General features: G+C 38.6%; 1 protein-coding gene across 1 annotated transcript in view; it reads right to left on the reverse strand.

Moving 5' to 3' along the window:
* Window positions 1-21,307, reverse strand: part of LOC149568828 (RNA polymerase III subunit RPC82 family protein) — a 315,995-nt gene that overhangs the window by 101,046 nt on the left and 193,642 nt on the right. The gene's annotated exons all lie outside the window — the stretch shown is intronic.

Below are 21,307 nucleotides of genomic sequence, written 5' to 3' on the forward strand. Positions count from 1 at the left end.
ACCAAAAGAACCTGGAATAAGTAGCTGAGATGACATGCTTTGTGGCTTTGCTTTTTTTGGATTTGCTTTTTCAGACTGCTTTTTCGGCTCTGCTTTTTCGCTTTGCTTTGACAATTTTTGAAGTTTTATCCCTGTTAATGAGCTTCTAAGTGAATTCCAAATATGAAGTAATGTTGGCATGCCCCAAGGTGACAAGTCCATGGTACCACCATTCATGTGCTTCAACACATCATCCTATAACTCATAGTGCCCAAACTATGTCAAAAATTAGATGCACAGGCTGAACAAAAATCACTAAATATTATCTCCCAATTAATCACAAATGAATTGGTTGAATACAAATTCCTCCACTCCCAACTAGGGTTGATATCTCACAACCGAAATTGGCACCTTAGAGTCTTCAAACCCTCAGGCAAGTATGCAAGCACTAAGGCTCTTAGCACAATAGATGAATATGCAACTCAAGATGTGTAAAATGACCCCCCAATGGCTCCTTATAAAGATTTCACAAGCAACTCCACGAAGCTTCTAGAGGAATCCAACACTTTATTCTTTTAGTGACTTTTTGATATTTTATTATGTTAGTCACTTCAATATTAAATCAATTAAATATAAAGTTACTTTTTAATATTTCATTGTTTAGTAACCTTATAAGTAATTAATTTAATATATCTTTTCCCCCTTATTTCTTCCTTTTTTAGCCTCCGGCGAAAATAAAGGCTAAAATAAAATAAGTAGCTAGTGCCTGTCAAAAAGGGGACATTACACTCAACATGACAAGAATGCAAGGATCATAACCAACTTTTATCACAGACTCTCTCAATATGACATTGTCATGGAATTTCACAACATGACAAGTTAGTAAGATTTTCAACCACCATTTTATCATGGATTCTCTCAACGCGATACAGTCATGCACTCTCTCAACATCACTTCCAACTCCCATCACACACTATTTCAACGTGATGACATCATGGACTCTCTCTACATGATGCTTACTATTAATCTCTCATAAGTGAAAGAGTTATTAGGTTGTCCATACAATTTTAATAATTTCACACTACTACAAACTCATTATTAGCAAGAAAAGAAATCAGAGCTGAGATTCGTTTCCAACAAGACTCTTGTCATAGAGAAAGAAACTCACTAACAACATGCAGAAAAATGGTTGCAATACTCTCTCAACAAAGACTATCTAAAGACTCCCTCTTGGTAGGAATGGCATTGATCGACACAATAAAATAGTTGATGTAACCTCTGTCTGAGGTTGAACATCTCCCTCTGAATTACAAGTTCTCTCTAAACGCAAATATATCTCCCCATGATTGCAATCAGCATTCACATGATCATTAATCTCTCATCATTCAAGATGAACACTACAACCAAGGGAGATTAATGAAAAATCAGGCCATCAAAAATATTAATGCCAAGAGCATTCTATTTCCCATTATATGAATTCTACAAAGTTATAATCATAGAATTCTCATCTAGAAGCACAGGAACTCAGCTTTAATGAGCCACTATTCTGAAAGCCTTTTTGATATCAACAAAAGTAACAGAATTTGCCAATCTCAATACAGTGTAGAGTTCCTTCTAAACTTTTGCATTGTATCACTATGTTCCCCACTAAAATGGACTGCTCTACAATTAGGGCTCTTGAATATGTTCCATTGATGAGAGAGATACATGAAATTCCTATACATTGATTCACTCGCAATCTTGAGAACAAAATTAGGTGACAACGAATGCAAACAACAATGCAGGAGGATCTACATTTTGTTATAGAAGCCATTTGAATAACCTGGTTTGTAGTGATAGTATCTTGCATAAAATCACATCAAAATGAAATAATATAAATGAAGCGTCTTGAAAAGCATATCAGCTTTATAACTTGCATATACAATCAATACGAAAAGCTATGGATCAGATCACTGCCATCAAAAGAAAACATTTGTAAAGATCTAAACAGAGTTCATCCATAAAGAGAAAAGGTATAAATATAATACTATATAGATTAAAAATTAAAAATTAAAAAATTAAAACGGACACCATTACGTATGTTTTCAGAGTTTCTCAGCTGCAGCAATATCGGCTCAGGCCTCGAAGATTATTCTTCTTCCAATGAATAAGACATCACCTTGAATGCAAATCTACCATGACTCGACACAAATCAAGGCATTCAAATGCAAGACTCCTCGACCAACAGTTACGAATGTACATAGATCTTGAGAAAGCCCTTCTTTCACCACATAACTTGCAGCTCGGTGCCTTTGAAGGCTTCCACATCTGCATACATGAATACTCCGAGCAGTTGTAGTTGCTCATCATAGATAACCGAACAGAGAAATGCGAAACATAACTGAAACAAAAAACTGTCGCCTTCAATTTTATATGGAATTCACGAGTCCCTGCTAACACTACAATGTCTCCTAGTATTCTTTCTAGCGCCAATGACTTTAATGGAGCATAACTTTTGACCCATCCATTTCTTCAATGTTGAGCCTTAATTGAACATCCTTCCACTCGATACAAGCTTTCTTGATAACGATAAACTAATATATACTTCTTTGAATCTTCAAGCATTCAAGTCGACTACTGTCGAACCACTTCACTAATCCTTTAAGAGCTCGAACCAACATGTATTAGTTAGAGACAGACCTCTGCTAGCACAATACAATAATCTTTCTACCCAACACTCTAATAGTTTCAAAATCTTTCATGCGATATGCTCTCATGCCACAAAGAACTTATGTCCCTCACACAACTTTTGCAATAAAGAGCTTGACTACTTAACTGTCGAGAGTTAGGTGAACTTTCTGACAATTCAGAGAATGAATTATGAGTTGCTCGTCATCAAAAATTTTTTGGTTACTACAATCCATCAAGATACATGTTAACAAAGATTTATAGCTCTGGTGCTAAGTCATCATAATCTCCCAAAAAATAAAATGAAGAATCTCGGCAAAGCCAAAATAAGAATAGCGTAGCTCTCCTAAATGTTGTTGCATTTCTCTCCTATGCTACTAAGTATTTATAATTTTCTTCTCCTGTACATGTTTAGCAGTAACGTGGAACTCTTCTCCCAATGATTTTTCATTACCAAAACAAAATTCCTCTGCTCTAAATCTCCATCATTGGTAGAAAATTTCAATGACCATCCATTAATAACACAAAATTCTTCTTACCTCATCTTCTAATTCCACTTTGAGCATTTCATGACATGCATTTTTTTGCATATGAGGCAGGAAGTGGAGTGCGAGATTTTGGATTATGGCAAGTTGAGCAATTGTTTCCTACACCAGACGTCATGGCCCCAAAGAATTTCCATCCATTCTACAACTCAATGCAGGTGTATAGAATATTTTTCTAGAACTATTTGAGCAACTCTGATAGTCATTTTGGGCCATCAAATATGCTCCACTATACGAATACACAAAGATCAGGTACGCTACACCAACATCATTTGTTATAATTTCTTCGATGGACTCTTCTGCAACAGCAAGACATGATGCTCTGCAAGTTACTAACTCCATTGTGCCAGATCCGATTCCACTTTCAAATGGCATAGAGCCTATGCGGAAATTCAAACTTGAGTGTTCCTAAGAATGCACTATAACCCAAAATGCTCCACACTCATTTACACTCCAAACATCAAAAGAAAAGGATTGCTAAAATATGAAAGATTAAAAGATCAAAAAAAGGACTTCAAGAACTAAAGATTGATAAACAATGATAATAATTTGACTAGATCAACAAGGGTCTAGCAGATAGACCACAACCAAGAATATCGAAACTAATAACACTTAGGATGCAATACTCATACAAAGTACCGAAAAATTTTCTTGGATTACACAAAGATCTAATAAATACAGCCCAAAAAGAATTTCAAAACCTTCAATAATGATGAAGTCCAACAGCAATGAAGACATAAGCCACAAAAGCCAGCATAATAAAATGAGCTAAAACTAAGAGATACAACCATGACTAAGATTGAGCGACAATCATGACTAAGATTGAGTGACAATCATGAGGGCAAATTCCCTCATTGCTAATATCAAACTTGGCTTTGATTCCATGTTAAGATTTCAACACAAAAATTGATGATAAACATCAATAAGGAATAGCCAAAATAGATATAGGAGACACAAAAATTACCCTGGGAAAAGCCCCCAACCACACAACGAAATATCATTTTATTAATAGTAAAAATGTTCAAGTGAACAATGTTCTCCAGTTGATGCGATATATATAACAAATAGAGAGCCTCTTCAAGGTAAGGCCACAATAATGGCTCCCACTTTTCATCACAAAGAAATCAGATGAAAAGTGGGAAAATCATCTTCTAAGGGCTTTGAATGAAGCCCTCCTAGGTCTTCATTCGAAGTCATGGCCCTAGGGGCTTTGTTAAAAGCCCTGTTTACCATACAGGGTAATCGGATACATATCGCATGTAGTACAGTAACAGATAACACAAAACGGGTACTTTATTCATATATGCAATATGCACTCCAATGTTTACAATATGATTATGATGATGTCTCAATAGTCCCTTCCGAATGGTATACATATACTTTCCGACAGGGGTGATTCAACTGTCACCCGCCCTTTCAGATACAATTCTACCTGTTGGTTACAATATAGAATTTACCTAAGTTACCGATTTGGACGCAGATTCGGATGCAGATTCGAAAGCGGATTCTAGAAGCTGACACGGGATGCGAGGATTTTTTTTGATGCGGATGCGGGAGAAAATGCGTATATATATATATATAATATATGCAAAGAAATGCATGAAATATACTAATATATCATATATGCAAAGAAATGCAAGAAATATACAAAAACAAATCATTTGATAGTATGACTATGAATCTATGATACTTAACCCTTTATCAAAATTCATATGAGATATCAATAATAAATATCAATATGTCCTTGTCCAACATTAGCATTTAGTCTTAGACAATAAGTTCAAATAGGTCATCTTCAAGATTCCAACAAAACAAAAAAATAGTTAATGATTGAAGATTCAATCAATCAGAGTCTAACTCTGAATCATAGGCTTTCGCAAGAAAATCCACATTCTCATCACCATCTCCAACTACTAAAAGATCATTTGAACCAAACATGGTTCCACTTATGCTAGATGCACCACATGCTACGCTATCATCATCACCATCTCTGACTATAATAAGATCATGAAGTGTTGCATCCAAATTTGCACACTCAACAGGTATATCCCAAAGCTTTGTTGCCCCTTCCTTGTAATGATCATTCTTATGTGATAAAGGAGTATGTACTCCAATTCCTAAATGGATAAAGGAGTATGTACTCCAATTCCTTTCAGCAGTAGAACAACTAGCAATCTATATAGTCGTCACAAAACATACAAATGAAAAGAAAATTAATTTTAAAGAATGTGTTAAACACTAAATTCTAGAATGCAAGTGTAAACATAAAAGTTTAAAACAAATTTAAAAATAAAAATAAAAAACTTACTTGTGATAGGACCTTGATTGCAAGAGGTTGAAGATGCTTGAAAGGTTGACCATACATGTACTACCATGTGATAGCTCATATTCTATTTTGGCCCTTTAGTGCAAATGGAGAATGCCTTAACCCCAAAGAAAACAACCCAAATTCTTCCCTCACTTTTTCATGCATTTCTTCCAGTGAGAAGAGTCTTGTAACAGCTTTGTGGCACCCCTCAACAACCTCCTCATCTGCAAATGGTGCAACTCTACTCGGCATACCAACTACCTCCTCACTATAGTACCTAGGAGATAAGGCATATGCAAGGAAGTGCAATGGCGTAGTCATCTTATTCCAGTGATGGTGGATAATTGCTTGCATTTGTTTGCATAAGGCTTCGCATTGTGTGGGGTCACTCTCATGTGCTTGTATAGAATGTTTTACCTTCTCAACCATGGTGTCCATGCCATCATACACATCCCACAAGCAAGGTGTATCTGTATCAGCAAAACGGAGCATAGTAATGATGGGCCCGGTGAAATCAAATACATATGCCACACGAGCCCACCAACTCTCATTCAAGATCAAATCCCTAATCCTTTGTGCTCTTTTTGAATTTGAGATCTTCCATATGCCCCATTGATTACTGATGACCATTTGGCTTAATGCAGCTTTTACCTTGAGGAGTCGTCTCATAACAATTGTATGAGATGCAAAACAGGTCTCAACAACCTAAGCAAGTTAACAATATGTCAATTGACAATATATAAATTTTAATTTTTAACTAAATTAGTAAATTACAAATCCATCAAACTTAGTAATTTTAGAAAATTAATTTACCTTCAGCAACTCCAATTTTGAGTATGTTCTAAAAATGGATTGTGACATGTGGTGGTTGGTCACAAACATCTCTATGTCCTCCCCCTCTTCGTATATTTTCTTCACCCACTCTACTTCAGTACCAATCCTTTGCATGATCAAGTTAAGGGAGAAATCAGTGCATAGGATCCAAAAAATATGATCATACCAACTCTCAACTAAAGCACCGGCAACTCTGCAATTTTTGGCATTGTCTGTGACCACCTGTACCACATTCTCACTACCCACCTTCTCGATGGCCTTGATGAGAATTCTAGAAATGAATTTGGAATCCTTTACTTGCCTCTCACAATCAATAGCCCTCAAAAACATTGCCCCTTTCAGGGAAACTAAAATCACATTAATCTATGGTCGGTTTCTTGTATCCTTCCAACCATCTGACACAATAGTTAAACCCAAAGTTTTCCAAGATTTTTTGATTGGTTGAAGGTCTTTCTCTATATGTGTCTTCTCTTGTTGCAATAGAGTTGTACGCACCTTTTCATACCCCAGGCTTGTGGTCAGTTGGTGATTCTTTGATTGCTACCACCATTTTTTTCCAATATGGCAATCTCACCAAATTGAAAGGAAGTCCATTCACATAGAGGCAACGTGCAATAACTTCATCAGTGCGGTCTCTTGCCTCCAATTTAAATGCGATGTGCAATGGGTCTCTTTTGCAGGTTAAAATACCCACTCCTTCCTCATCCTCTCCTGGCACAGGTACTTCAAAGAATGGGTGTTGGGAGGATGCAATTGGTTCAACGAGTGCATGCAGCTTGCTCTTTGAGGAAGGACTTTGATAGTAGCTTTATTTTTATCTATTGATCAATGCATCAACAGCTTCTTGTTCTCTTACAAATGAAAGTATTTTTGAACTAGCCATCCTAGTACCATTTTTGCCTTTGCACCTTCCAAATCCTTTGCCAGCAGGGCCCATAAAATGAAGCTTCACTTAGGAAAATGAGCTATTGAAAGGTTTTCCTTTGTTATTTTGATTATGATTGCACTTCCAATAGTATGAGCCACCTCCTGAAACCTGTGATATCAATGTTGTATGTCTCCACAAAGGAGAACTTATGTCAATTTTGAAATTCCCTTTCTTGGCTCCCCACTGAAATTTGACTAGCACTACCACCGGTATCCATTCTTGTCTAGTTTTTTGCAACCTATTCTATAAGAAAATAAATAAATTTTAATTAGGTCCTAACAACTATGAACATCATGCATAGAGGTGGAAAGAAGTGAGAAAAAACTACTAAAATAGATACCCAAAGTTGCTTCTACATATCTTTCAAAAAAAAAAAATTGAAAAAAAAACTTGAAAAAAATCTTCAAGAACTTGAAAAAAATCATCAAAGACTCTAAAACATTCAACAAAATACTCAAGAATGGGATTGATCACTTACCTTGAATGATTTAAATCCTTTGAGAAAGCTATCTCTCCCTCTTCAATCAATCCTCTTCAAAAATGTTGAACTTGGCTTCACAATGACAATGAAAAATAGAGACGAAATGAGAAGTGGTTGTAGGTGCAAACAAAATTCCAAAATGAGTTGTGAATGCTTCATTATTCACCTTTAGGGTCGTTTTAGGGTTTCATAGCAAAAATTTACCTAAAAAACAAATTACAACACATGTTTATTGGGAAACTTAAGTGTTTTAAAATGTTTTAAATTGTTTTTATTTTCACTTTATAGGCTGTTGGGCCTGCGGATGCGTCTGGAAGCTAGTTACATCCAGCCAGCTTCTAGCTTCCACACACATTTGGGAGCCTGTGGCTGGCTTCCAGCCAGTATCCACAGGGATTCTAGCAACATCCCGCATCCATCTGCATCTGATGCGAAAGCCTCTGCCTTTTGAGACAAATCAATATCCTAGGAATTTACTGACATCACCCCTCCCAAAAAGTAAAGTCGTCTCCACACGACAAAATAAAGATAACCCTTACAACAAAACTCAAATTACACTATAACAATTAATTACATCAATGTTTAGACACTACGAAGAGGGATATGTCCCTGGTGTAGTAGCCATCTGTACTCTAAGCTCGTTCAGCTCTACTTGTAGCTTATACACTTGCTCCTTCCATACTTTCAATTCTGCTTTAGCCTCCATCTAAAGCTCCAAAGCTGACTGTATCATTCCAGCAATCTCTTCAAGCTCTTTCTCCTTCCTTTCCGCCACCTGCTCTTTCTCTACTACTAACTATTCCTTCTCTACTGCCACCTTCTGTAGTTGACTTTGTCATGCTAATAATGCTGCCCTCTTCGCGGCTAGCCTGGTAGCTGACTCCTCCCAAGCCCTCTCCACTACTACCTAGTCTGCCTAGCTCCTCCGAAGGATGTAAGACGCATCCTTGTGTATCTCGACTATCTCCTGAGTCAAAGCCTCTACTCAGTTCTCCATACCTGGATCTCTTGTAGTGGCCCAATCCTGGTGCATCCCTGCAATCTCCACACTCAGCCATCCTCATTCCTCAAAACAAACTGTAAAGGCCGCCAGGCATCCTACTCTCATGAAGGATCTCACACTCTTCAACTCCTTTACTACTAAGTCCAAGGCCTATGTCTCTGCAAAGGCCACTAATTGGCGAGCCCGAGTCGCTAGAGTTGCTATATTAGTGAAGAATGCCTCTCTCGTCACTATTTCTAGCACTACTGGACGCTGTTGTTGAGCACCCATAGCCCTCTCTACTGCTTTTGCCATCCTCTCAACAGCACTATGTGGTAGTCCATCAATCTGTGTCAATTGACGCTCCTCCACCTATGCCTGTAGAGGATCTTCCTCCGGAGCTACTTCTCGCGTAGGTATGTGTAGGTATGTCACTTGAGGTTCTGGTGTACAGTGAAACCTTGTACTTAGGTACGTGCTCAACCTCTGGATTCTGTTGTGTCTGGCTCCTCAGGCGATGCTAACAATGTTGTATCCACCATAACCACTACATCTAAACCCACTATGTCCAAATGAACACCTGGTGTCCTCACACCCTCACCTATTGATATCAGGTACAAGTACCTCAGCCCCAACATCTAGTATAGCTGGCAAAACCTCTCGAGCAAGCTCCATAGTTACCTCCAAAACTATTGTCTCCATCGGTGATAGATGTGCCTCTGCTAATGCCTCTGGAATAGCTAGTGTTTCTACAGCACGTTGAATTGCAACTATAGCCGAAATCATCACCACTAGCTGTCTGAACTAGCCAAACCTTGGAATGCCATGTATGCCTATTGGGGCCAAGTGTGTCGTCGCTGAGAGTGTAGGTCGTGAAAATCTCAACGATGTAGCTATAATTACTTCTACCTCCTCATCCTCTTCATCCTCCTTGGCAGTCTCACTCTCCTCCGAAGAAGTCTCCTCGTGACCAGTGTCAATATTTCCACCATCCAATCTCAGTCATTTCTGTCCGACCGTGGTCTTGGTGCCAAGTGTATCGAGATGCCTCCACTGCATGATCAGGGGTTTGCCTAGCGCAAGTGGTCCTAGTTTGGCCTCTAGTGCATCATTCGGGATCATCCGCATCGTTGCCTCCAAGAATAGCCCAATGGCATAGTGCAGCATGTAGAACGTTTTGTGCTATAGTGTCATAAATTCGTACATCCGTTCTACCAACAATGCAACCCAGTCGTACACTCTTCCATTCAGGATCTCGTTCATCATCGCAACGTGCAGAAATGAAATGTCTGAAGCATGGCTGGATCCTGTGAGGCAACCTTTTACTACATCCATAAGACAACGTCAATGCCCTTCCTACACGTTGGACTTCTTCAGTCCTCTATCCTTCGACGTGTCCGTGAGAGTTTCCTGCTCCGTCTGTGTCAAATCCCCACTTACTAGCTATATCAGTTGTGTCTTTACCTCCCGACTCAACTTTTTCGGTTTACTGTCTATTTTCCTTCCCCCTTATGCATGACCAGGTATTCTGAATACCCGTGTGAAGTCCACCAATCTGAATAATATTACCAAGTTGAATCCAAGATAGGCAAACGTACTAGTTAGAGAGAACCTATCGTACATTTCTATCATGAGGCGCAAAAACCCTTCATAATCTTGAATATAGAATACACGCATTTGTATTACCCATTCAACCTGTGCCTTTCAAATGCTGGCCTTCACTGGATGGTTATCAGGTGTCTCCTACCACCACTTTCTCCATTCAACCCTTCAAATGAAACATTCTGCGCTGTTGGATTCTCTGTCCCATCCGGCTGTGCTATTTGCTTTCATTTCTTTTTGCTTGGTTTTGTACTTGTGTCTCCTACAACATGTACTCCGAATGGCAAAGTCTTTACATTCTTGTTCATGACTACAGTTGTTGCTAAATCTTCTTCCAAATTTCTTTTTCCAAGCCCTTTTACTGGCTGAATGCATAACTATCACTTATTTGTTGTTTGGCTTGAAGAAGCCAAAATAGTTAGGTCAGTTGCCTTTGTACACAACTTATTTTGAAGTTTCCTTTTACTTCTGATGACGTTCGTACAGATCCATACGACTCCTTTATCTAGTGCTCTATCTACTGTATTGTTGTATTGTTTCTCCTCCTGAGACTGTACGGCTGGATGGCTTCTACTCCTCTATTCACTTATGAAATCGTAGCATTTAGACCTCAATACAACGTCTTGAACGGTGGCATGTATAGCTCCCCTCTGCCAGCTTCTCGGTCGTACGGTGTATAGTATTACTCCATGGTATCCTTTCAATGTGTCATCTGTACGGCGTATGGTATTACTTTGTGTTTGCTATGATTGGTCCGTACAGTAATACCACAGGCTTTGTATTTTACTCTCCTGCTAGCTCATGGTCATATGGTCTTTTCCTCCAGGCTTCTAATGTCCTACCCATACGGGATATCTCCTCGTCTCTATTCCCTATTTATGATGATGATTGTGTTTCTTTGTTATAACCTCTCTGTTAATACTGTACGGTGTACGACTATCCACAATGAAATGTCTATACAATGTAACGACCATACAGTTTTGACTCCCTTTTCTAACTGCACACTCAGAACATTGTCCTACGATGTCTGCAAGACCTTTTGTCCTTTGTGTGCCTTCCGTACAGACCATACGTTATACTTGTTATTTCACCATGTGTATTAGCCTCTCCTAGATTCGTATGGTATGCACCATTCTCCTATGTGAAACTCTCTTTCTGATGCAATGTCGTAAAGTGTCAAGTGTATCGGTCATATGGTTCCCACTCCTTTACTGTACAATACTTCAAGTGTCTTATTTCTGCCCTTCTATCCCACTGTACGGTGTCTTGTCAAGTCGTGCAATGCTCTCCCAATGTCGTATGGTGCTAATCTTAGTCTCTCCTCTCTATGGTATGCTAATATAAGGCTCCACAAGGTTGTACAATACTTTTTATTGTTTTAGTTTAATATTATTTTGCCGTTGCTCATGTACTTTTCTTTTATTTTAATTAATTGCAGGTCCGTACTAGGAAAATATGCTTAACTTTATACATTATTTACATTTACTTATCTTACATATATATATTCTCTATTATTATTTTTATCCTTCTCTCTCTAACATCTGTTGAGGCACGTTATTTCTTTCATCGTAGATTTTCAACTTCGAGCCATTCACTGCATTAGTCACCTCCTTCCTGTCCAGCGTCCATTATTTTATTGCTCCATTATCGTCCAATTTGCGAGATTCATATGACCCGAACCATTTTACTTTAAATTTGCCTAGTCTAATCTCATTGCACCCATTATACTTCGACACTAGTTGTCCTAGTTAAAATCTGTTTAACTTCAAGTTCTTATTGTGCCATGCCTTACGCTTGTTCTGTGTAACCTCCATGGCCCATTGTGCCTGCAATCGTCGCTCATCAAGTTTATTTAAGTTATACAGTCTTTCCCTCCAACTTTCCATTCTCCGAGCTTGGTTTCAATCACGATCTTCAAACTTGGTACCATGAATTCCGTTGGCACCACAACTTCCTGGCCATACATCAACTGAAGCGGAGTGTGTCCAATGGTTACCTTGTATGAAGTACGGTACACCCATAACATTGAAGGTAGTTTTTCTTCCCAATCCTCTCCTTCGACCATGCAAGATTTGTAAATCACTCCAACCAAAATCTTATTCGTAGCTTCTGCTTGTCCATTGGCTCTGGGGTAGTACTGGCTCGACAGGAAATGGTATACTTTGAACTTTGTTGTGAGCAGTCGGATAATGTGATTGACAAAGTGTCCCCCATGGTTGCTTGTCAACTTCAGCAAGATCTTGTACCTTGCGATTATTTTCTCATAGATAAATTTTGTTGTGCTTACCATGGAGTTGTGCAATAGTGCCCGTGCCTCCACCCACTTGCTTAGATATTCCATCACCACCACGATGTACCTGCATCTTCTAGTTCTACTTACCTTAAGGGGTCCGACAAAGTCCAACCCCCATCTTTCAAATAGCTCTTGTGTCTATGAAGGATTCAAAGGCACGAAGTCTCTCTTCAATGGTTTTACAGCTCTCTGACATGTATCGCAAGCAACGACCCACTCCCTGGCGTTGTTGTGCACAATTAGCCAGCATAATCCTCCCAAAAGTATCTTCCACGTAGTCGTGCCTGGCCCCATGTGTCCTCCTGTTGGTCCCTCATGTGCTTCCTTCAACACCTTAGGAATCTCCTCTTCTAGCATGCACCGTCTTAGTAACTGATCAAGTCCCATCTTATATAGTAACTCGTTGATCAATTGAAACGTCTGACTCCTTCACCAGTTTCCTCTTCTCGTTCGATGACATTTCGCTAGAAAACTGTCCTATCGAGAGATACTCTTCGATACGCGTGTACCAGGATGGCAGTACGACAATCTGAAATAGTGTGTGTCAGGAAAATCATCGTTGACCCACTCTATTGGCTCTCCTGACTTTATCCTTGACAAGTGATCTGCACTTACATGACTCTTTCCTAGCCATACCACAATCTTGAATGTAAATTCCTACAACAGTAATAGCCATCTACTTATCCTTCCCTCTATGATCGGCTTGTTCACAAGATATAATAACACTTGATGATCCACATAAAATACGAACGGTGTCGCCAATAGATAATGCCTAAATTTTTGTACTGCGTACACCATTCCGAGTGCTTCTTGTTCTATCGTACTGTAATTTTTCTCCGCTTTAGATAATAGTCTACTCACAAAGTATACTAGATGATCCAGTCCGTGGTCACCTGTTTGTGCCAATGTTGCTCCAATAGTGTAGTTCGATGCATCAACATGAACATAAAACTCCTTATCCCAGTTCAAATAAACTAGGATCGGTACTATAGCCAACCTCATTTTTAGTCCATCGAAAGCTTCATTTTGCTTCGCTTCCCATTTATAAGGTTCGCCCTTGTAGGTTAGTTTGTCGAGCAAGTAGGATATTTTTGCAAAGTTCTTGATGAACCTACGGTAGTATCCAATATGTCCGAGGAACAATTTTACCTCTATCACATCCATTGATGGTGCCATTTCCAAAATTACCTGAACTTTGTCAGGATCTATCTTCAACCCTACTTTGCAGACTGTGTCCTTATAGCTTCCCCTGTGGCATCATGAACTTGCATTTCTTCAAATTCAGTGCTAGTCTCGTCCGCCTGCACTTTTCCATGCATTCGCCGAGTGCTATTATATGCTCATCTTCTGGACTAAAAATTGAACAATCATCCAAGAATGCTTTAAAGTTTCTAATAGACATTTTATCAAATATGTGTAGAATAATTCCTTGGAACGTTGCCAGAGCATTACACAGTCCGAATGGCATTCTATTATAGGCATATACTCCATCTTCCACTATGAATATTGTTTTCAACCTATCCTCTTCGGCGATGGATATCTGGTTGTATCTAGAGAACCCATCCATGAATGAATAAATTTCATGCCCAGCAACTTCTTCCAGAATGCTATCGGCGAATGGTATCGTAAATGGATCTTTAATCATTACTGCATTTAGGCATTGAAAATCTACGCATATTCTTATCTATGTGGTGTCCTTCAAAGATATCACAATCGGTGATACCCACTCACTCGTCTGCACCCTAAAAATAATTCTTGCTTCCAGCATCCTATTGATCTCATCAGTGACCCGTGTGGCATTATTTTTTTCATCCAATATGGTTGCTTCCGTACAAGCATTGCACCTTCTATCAATTGTATCCGATGGACACATAACTCCGATGGTACTCCTTTCAAATCCTTATACGTCCATGCAAATATGTCCTTGTACTCTATAAATATTTTGAACACTATTGCCTTCAAGACTGGATTCCAGTCATCTTCCACAAAGATATTTTTTGGATTGGCTTCATCTCCTAAGTTCATCATTTTTACAGTAGGTTATTCGTACTTTATAGTTTATACTCCTAGGGAAACTCGTTCCTTCTTTTCCCTCTTCAACTCCTAACATGTTACAGCTCTGGAAAAAGCTTGTAATCCTCCATCTGCCAATGGAGTAAGTCGTTCACCTAGTCCAGGTGATCATCATTCGACCCTCCTAATCTCATTACTCCTTTGTCAGGTTCCATTCTCTTCTTCTCCTCATCGTCACCTTCGCCTTCACCTTCGAATTCCAACAACGTTGCCTCCTCACCTACCATCTCTGTGTGCAGGTCGATTATAAATCTCCGATCTCCACCTTCCATGAGCAGAGTATTTTGTTTCCAATCATGTTTCACCTTTGCCTATACCAGACAATCCCATCCAAGGATGGCGTTGTACCCTTTTCTTTTTAACAGTATGACCAGAAAATCCAACAGGAATGGTTCTGTGCCGATAGTTACAGGCTGTGCCATCAGAGTCCCTAGGGGCTTAATCCCATGTTGATCAATAGTGAGTAATTGAAATGTAGGTGGCCACAACGTAGGTTGTCCCAACATTTTCCATATATCCTCCTGATCCTCCATCGATGATTGTGTCCATGAATATGGTTCCTAGGATACCCATCTCTACTACTGCCGGATGTCTCCCCACAGTGAGTGCCAGCAGTATTGGATTTGTTGCAGTCGCTCCACTACCATACTTTCCTGTATCTTCCGTTGCTTTCAGGAGTGGTGTCATGTTCAGTATTGCCATCCGCAACTAAGGCATTGTAGGGTCATTTAATTTCATAGGAACTTCCATTTGCATTACCTGCCTTATAATATTTTGCTCTGCCAAGTTCCTCTTCGAAGTGTCAGCAGTGTCTTTTGTTTGTAGTTTTTTCATTTCCATTTGTTTTTCCAACTCCATTCGTGCTTGCTGCAACCTCTTCTTTTCTTCCTCTGCATCTGGGTACATTGCCATCTTTGCTTGTTCACGAGTGATGGCTAGTGTCTCCTTATCACATATCTCAATGCTTAAATAGGTTCACCCCTTGCTTCAGGCATTTCAAATCCCCGTGCTCTCCTATATCACACCATCTGCATAATAGTTGTCGCATTTCGCTCGTGGTACAGTCTCTAGCAAAGTGCCCTCAGAGGTTGCACGCACAGCATTGGATCATCAGTTGTCCACTCGAGTCATATTGTATTTGACTTCAGCCTCCATTATTATTACCACCTCATCCTAGCCAGTTATTGTTATGGTATCCTCCTGAGGTTGCGTCGGTGTTCGTGTTCATTCCTACTCCTACAGTGGACACTTCCTGCACTAGTAACACTTGTTGATGCACCTTTGTCTTCATATTGAACGGGCATTCCTTTGTGGAATGTCCCGCAATCTGGCAGATATCACAAAATTGTTTTCTCAGGCAAGAGCCCTTTGTGTGGCCCTCCTTACAGTCCGTACACCACAATTCCCCTTTCACCGAGTCAGGATTCTTTTTCAAATTTTTTAACTCCATCTGTACCATATCCTTCTACAATGCTCGTACCTTCTTACTTGATTCTTTGGAAGATGAATCGTCTAAGTCCGACAATTTGTGCTTCTTTTTGCTCATTTTCTGCTCACTCCAAATCCATCACTCGATTATGCGCATCTATGTACGATGCTGGAGGTACAATTTTCATCTTCTTCTTTAGTGTCAGTCGTAGCCCTTCAACAAACCATCTTTTCTTTAATCCGTCTACTGGTGGGCTCTCCATCTTCACCACCAACTCTTTCAATATTCTTGCATGCACAGATCGTTTCATTCTTTCCCTGCTTCGTACTATATATTTCTACCACAATTTCATTATCGCCCCTTAGTAGTCAGAACTCTGCTATGAATTCCTTCTTGACTTCTATCCATGTAGTTAATTTCTACAAATCGGCACCTAAAAACCAATCAATCGCTACACCCCATAGGGTCAACGAGAACTATCGGACCCCATCATCCTGGTCCTCTACACCATCCGCCATCCATATTGTTTCGCATGTTTTGTAGTGTCTGATTCAATCTGTCGGCCCATCACCGTTGAACTTTCGCAATTTTCCTTTGGTCCTATCATTGCTACTTTTTTCTGAATTTTTTTTACTTGTGTACCCGCATTGTTTTGAGCACCCACGTTGTTTTGAACACCTGTGTTGTTCTAGACAATCACGCTGCTTCAAACAACCGCCCTACTTTGGACAACCGCGTTACCCGGTGAGAAAAGATCTTCCTCAAGCGAAGTTGTTCGATTCTTTGCCTGTATCTATTCATCAGGTGTATCGAGAACAAAGGGTTCACTCCACGCTTATGCTCCTTCGACACTTCGAGCCATGAGAGTTACTTCTCTTTCATTCAAATCCTCTACCCTTCGCATATACAAGTTAAGGAACTCCTCCCTTGTCTCTTCCACCAAATTCAATTGCTATCGAGTTTCTTCAAGCAATTCCTCAACACTCCTTGGTCTGCTAGGTGAATGCACCCCCTCCGTCTATGCTCCTTCACCCACTCAGTGTCCGTCAATACGCTATTGAAGCTTCTATCTATGCATCACTTGTTATGCTAAAATTAATACTTCCTACATTGTTCGTATCTCATCCTTATCTTTTATCTTATTCCTATTTTTATTAAGCAAATTTGGCATTAATCTTCATAACACTTTGTTCCACGTTCGACTGGCAAGGGTGCCAAATGTTTAATGTACAGGGTAAACGGATACTTATTGCATGTAGTACAGTAAGATATAACACAGAGCAAATACTTAATTCATATACGCAATATGCATCCAATGCTTACAATATGATTATGATGATATTTCAATAGTCCCTTCCGGACGATGCACATATACTTTCCCGAAGGGGTGACTCAACCATCATGTGCCCTTTCAGATACAATTCTACCTATCGGCTACAATATAGAATTTACCGACAACAAGCCCTAGGCTTCATTCGAAGCCCCTTGTGCCAACTACTATAGGGGCTTCGAGCGAAGCCCATAAGGCCAATAGGTTGCCAAAATCTGGGTCATGGGGCTTCATTCGAACCCCTTGGGGCCAATAGGTGGCTAAGAAGTGGACCAGGGGGCTTCGCTTGAACCCCCTTGGGGCCACCAAGTGGCTGAAAAGTGGGTCAAGGGGCTTCATTCGAACCCCCCTGGAGCCACCCAAATAACCCCTTAGAGGGATTCAAATGAAACCCCTTTGTTTGAAGCCTCTCCAAGGGCTTCATTCAAAGCCCCCTTTATTCGAAGGTCCCAAAATTCGAGATTTTACAAACTTACTCAAATTTCTTTCAATTTTTTCCCTTTTGAGGGCTTAAACAAGGGCTAAATAGGTCCATATTCTAAAACTAAATATAGAGAATTGTTGTACTTCGAATAAGCTTTCCAATGACTATATTTTTAGTGTATATTGTGTTTATCATGATGTCTAATTTTTAGTTTTATTAAATATAGCTTGTCTGGCCATTTCACAAATCTGGATTTGAAGCTTCAGGAAAAATAGGTAATGAGAAAAAAAATTTAAAAATATTTCCATCAAAAGTATGCGTGTTACTTTTCTATAAAATCAAGAAAAAATACATTTTAATATATACAAATCATATTATATTGATCAAAACCAAGCTATGTCTAAGTTATCATTAGCGTCACTTTGCCACTAAATAAAATCTATATATTTTTAATGAAATTGAATGAAACCAACTAAACTTGCTAGATATTGATGTTACTATTCTATCTTTGAAAGAATTTTGTCATTATCATTTGTAGAAAATAAGTTATCTTGATCAAACGACTCATCACTCTTTGAAAATGCCAATTTTCATATAAACCACTTCTCAAAGGAGATGGAAAAATGGACTTCAACTAAATTTTTTTAAAAAATAAAAAATACTTTTAGAAACTAGATAGAAATTTTAAAAATCATTAGTTTACATCATCATCAAATTCTTTATAGCTTTGTACCAATATGCATTTGAAAATCAAGTTTTGTTAAAAATATCTACTTTAGTGTCAAACTTGGCCAAAAAGTGGGAACCATTACCATGGCCTTACCCTGCACATTATAGTTGAAGCTCTTTTGAATTTCCCAAAACGTGACTCTTCATTTTCAAATACACTACTCTTCACATTTCATGCCTCAACACATATCAAACGACACGTGTCTTTAAATTTAATATCACAATTATGATTATAAATGTCTTCTTCAGCTGAAGGTGACCATAACAATAATAACGACCATATTGCTACAAATAAAGATCTCTATCACAAATAGAATCTTCAACAACTTCCACATGGTGGATAATACCTTCTGTGCATAGCGATATAACTTACTATAAAGCACAAAATTTGTATCTCTCTCAAATAGCAGAACCTCCTTAAATTTAAGAGCAAGAGTGACTTCAAAAGGCACACCTTTTCAATAAACCCCATTCATAAATAATTAATAATCTAAGAACTATTAGATTATAATTATTTGAAAAGAGATATGCTTAAAGAAAACAATATATAAGATTTATGACCTTATATTAGAATATTATATATACATGTTATAAGGGTATGACCCCAAATAACCTTATGTTCTAACAATCATTGACTGAGGGTTATGTGCATGAGCATTTATTAAAAGTTCATTATGATTATTTAAAAGGGAAGCTCCATTTGGCTAAATGTAGCCATCTATAAGAGAGTTAAAAACTCACATGTAAGTCTACATATTCCTCTAGAAAGAGTGTTGCAATAGCAATTTTTAGCCGATTCTTGAGATTCTCTTAAAGGGGGCTCTCTACTTGGCCTTCAATTCTCGCATGCATATGGACACTCCATTTGGGAATAAATTGCATCTTCAAATAGGTATTGGAGGTCAGCAAGGGGGACTAGATTGAAGAAAGTTGCCAAGTAGCAAGAAGGATGCAAAGAAGTCTTCTCTTGTTTGTGGGTTGCAAAACCAAAAGGAGGATGCACAGAGGTCTTGCTTTGTTTGTAGGTTGGCAAGATCATCTTCTTTAGTTGTTGGTTTTTTTTGTGCCATTAGTCTCTAAAGTAGAATATATTGAATTTTCCTTAGAATTCAATGCATGAATATCTACTTGTATATTAAATAAAAACATATATATTTTTGGGTAAATTACTATGTGAGCTTGGATTTCTTAAACTGTAAATGCCCATCTAAGTTGTGAAATCTTGTTTGGGTTGCAAGGTTGCATTACCATTTATATGTTTGCTTAGTGTTGGCTGCAAACCTGTAGGGGCAAGGCTGCCAGTAATTTTGCTCTATTATCCTTGAATGCATCAAGAAAACTTCAATGTAAAGTTGGAAAGCCTAAGGTATATTCTTGTGCCCTCCCTCTTTCATTTATATCAGTGATTATCCTATGATTGTTAAGAGACCCTTGAAATTTAACTTTCATCCATGCTTCCTAAAAAACTCACTAAGCTAATTTAGGTCATACTTTAAATGCTCCTCACCAACATAGTATAAGCTCGCAGCTTATATCCTTAAAGAATAAGCTTTTTACATTAGGTTGAGTTGAGAACAAGCACACAAACAGAGATATTTGTGTGACTGTACACTTTCTATAAACATGTTGGACCAATTAGTCATCATGCTTCCTCAAAAGAGCATCCAAGAAAAGTAAACTCTTGTTCATACCATTACCTTTGTAAACATCATCCTGTCAAAGAGATTGTTGAGATGAATGGGGAATTCTTCTAACTTATCCAAATTCATGTTGCCTACTTAAGCTGGTGTCTCTCGGCCTGACTCTTCCACTGTCTAGGCTCAAGCAGAAAACAATTTATAACCTTTTCCTCAAAGCGTTCGATAAATCAATTGGTAACCACCAGAAAATGAGAACACGTAGCAACCACTTCAACTCTTCATAAAATACAGCCCCAAAAATGAATAGAATCCAACTTAGGCATACACCAACCAAGCTTTCCATCTTTGCATCAACATGAGATCTTATATTGTCAGATACCTCTTGTAGAGGCACTTTTTTTAAGAGAAAGACAACATTGAATCACCAAAAAATCTTAAATCTGCACTCCTTCCCCTAATGAACAAAATGGGAATTCTACAATGAAACATAAGGAACAACACACAGCCAAAAAGGATGCAAGATCCTAGTTAAGTAAGTGAGTAGTCTCCACAATCAGCTGCAAAGAAACACCTGCTATATGAATCTTAGGTGCCCCACATATCCTTGGGATGATCTCCATCTATGCGACTAATTTCTTCTTATTATTGTCATCTAAGGAGGACATCATCAGAAAGGTGCCTAATGGAAGATATGGAGACTCACCACTGAGAAGAGCTTTAATAGGGGCAATGGTTTTGGTCTCATTTAATCACTGGGACCCATTATCAGTGAAATTAGGTAAACCAGCCTTACTTTAGAAAATTGAAACTTGATTATAACTAATTAGTGGCTACAAGCTACAAGTTACAACTATGTATTTTTTGGGGAATAGCTAAGTTACATTTTTTTTTTTCTTCTAACAGCCTAGTTACATTAAAGTTCTTGCAACAGCTACACGTACTTTAATAGTTGTTAAATGCATTACCCCATTGAAATTCTGGACTCCGCAAGAATTATCTATATCAGGAGCTCTTCATCCATTTCCAATAATAGTATTCCCATCCCAATGAGGAACCACTCAAG

Source organism: Cupressus sempervirens, chromosome 3, assembly GCF_028749045.1.
Source record: "Cupressus sempervirens isolate cs-2001-9-10 chromosome 3, ASM2874904v1, whole genome shotgun sequence".
NCBI lineage: Eukaryota > Viridiplantae > Streptophyta > Pinopsida > Cupressales > Cupressaceae > Cupressus > Cupressus sempervirens.